This window comes from Bufo gargarizans, chromosome 2 (assembly GCF_014858855.1).
Source record: "Bufo gargarizans isolate SCDJY-AF-19 chromosome 2, ASM1485885v1, whole genome shotgun sequence".
Taxonomy (NCBI): Eukaryota; Metazoa; Chordata; class Amphibia; order Anura; family Bufonidae; genus Bufo; species Bufo gargarizans.
Genome location: NC_058081.1, coordinates 123154603 through 123156761, shown reverse-complemented (window position 1 = coordinate 123156761; position 2159 = coordinate 123154603). Strand labels below are relative to the sequence as shown.

General features: G+C 36.5%; 1 non-coding gene across 1 annotated transcript; it reads right to left on the bottom strand.

Annotated features, from left to right (window-relative positions):
• Positions 1–1806: 1806 nt before the first annotated feature.
• TRNAV-AAC lies at positions 1807–1879 on the bottom strand. Its single transcript has one exon. It is a non-coding gene; the product is annotated as a tRNA-Val (tRNA).
• Positions 1880–2159: the final 280 nt, after the last annotated feature.

Below are 2159 nucleotides of genomic sequence, written 5' to 3'. Positions count from 1 at the left end.
GCAAGAGTGAAGTGCGTATATATTTTTATTTCTGTACTGAAATAGGCCACTAAACGCTTTCAACATATATAACTGCAGAAGTGAACTGAGAATAAATTTTTGTACAGAAATAGGCCACTAAACGTTTTTACCACAAATAACTACAAAAGTGAAGTGCGTATATATTTTTCTTTCTGTACTGAAATAGGCTACTTACTGCTTTTGCCACAAATAACTGCAACAGTAAGGTGCTTATATATTTTACTTTTAGTACTGAAATAGGCCACTAAACGCTTTCATCACATATAACTGCAGAAGTGAACTGAGAAAATATTTTTCTTTTTGTACTGAAATGGGCCACTAAACGCTTTCACCACAAATAACTGCATCAGTGACATGCATATATATTTTTCTTGTTGTACTGAAATAGGCCACTAAATTCTTTCACCACAAATAACTGCAACAGTGAAGTGAGTAAATATTTTTCTTTCTGTACTGAAATACGCCACTAAATGCTTTCACCACAAATTACTGCAACAGTTAAGTGCGTATATATTTTTCTTTTTGTACAGAAATAGGCTACTAAACAAGTTCAACACATATAACTGCAAAAGTGAACTGAGAATATATATATTTTCTTTACTGAAATAGGCCACTAAACGCTTTCACCACAAATAACTGCAACAGTGAAGTGCGTATATTTTTTCTTCTTGTACTGAAATAGGCTACTAAACTCTTTCAACACATATAACTGCAGAAGTGAACTGAGAATATATATATATATATATATATATATATATATACAGTACAGACCAAAAGTTTGGACACACCTTCTCATTCAAAGAGTTTTCTTTATTTTCATGACTATGAAAATTGTAGATTCACACTGAAGGCATCAAAACTATGAATTAACACATGTGGAATTATATACATAACAAAAAAGTGTGAAACCACTGAAAATATGTCATATTCTAGGTTCTTCAAAGTAGCCACCTTTTGCTTTGATTACTGCTTTGCACACTCTTGGCATTCTCTTGATGAGCTTCAAGAGGTAGTCACCTGAAATGGTTTTCACTTCACAGGTGTGCCCTGTAAGGTTTAATAGTGGGATTTCTTGCTTATAAATGGGGTTGGGACCATCAGTTGCGTTGTGGAGAAGTCAGGTGGATACACAGCTAATAGTCCTACTGAATAGACTGTTCAAATTTGTATATGGCAAGAAAAAATCAACTAAGTAAAGAAAAACGAGTGGCCATCATTACTTTAAGAAATAAAGGACAGTCAGTCCGAAAAATTGGGAAAACTTTAAAAGTGTCCCCAAGTGCAGTCATATAATGTATATAATGTATATAATTCCACATGTGTTAATTCATAGTTTTGATGCCTTCAGTGTGAATCTACAATTTTCATAGTCATGAAAATAAAGAAAACTCTTTGAATGAGAAGGTGTGTCCAAACTTTTGGTCTGTACTGTATATTTTTCTTTCTGTACTGAAATAGGCCTGGGCCATATCAGTCAGTCTTGAGTGGGACTTGCAGACTCCTCTCTCCTCCTATTGCAAGCATGGCTACATACTGGAGGTAACTGGTGATTTATAGAAACATAAAAACATAGAATGTGTCGACAGATAAGAACCATTTGGCCCATCTAGTCTGCCCAATATACTAAATACTATGGATAGCCCCTGGCCCCATCATATATGAAGGATGGCCTTATGCCTATCCCATGCATGCTTAAACTCCTCCACTGTATTTGCAGCTACCACTTCTGCAGGAAGGCTATTCCATGCATCCACTACTCTCTCAATAAGTAAATCAGGTTTAGTATGTTTCTGCCCGGTTTTGAAACGGGGACCTTTTGCGTGTTAGGCGAACGTGATAACCACTACACTACAGAAACAGCCATGTTTGGCTATGAGTCAGACCTTATGCTCCAGGAATTTGCCTACTGGCTCCTGGTATTGCCCATACGGCACAGTTAAGTGAGTGTTAGGTCCTGAGCTATTTCAGAAACCTTGGTGCGGTGCTCGGGCTCAGACTTGTCCTCCACATTAGGATATGTTGGCTAATCTCTCAATTTTAACATCAGTATGAGGGTTTAGTAAGACAGCAGAGTGCATCTGTCTTTGCAAATGTTATTATATTGTTATATTGGTTATCACTAGAGTTGAGCGAACACC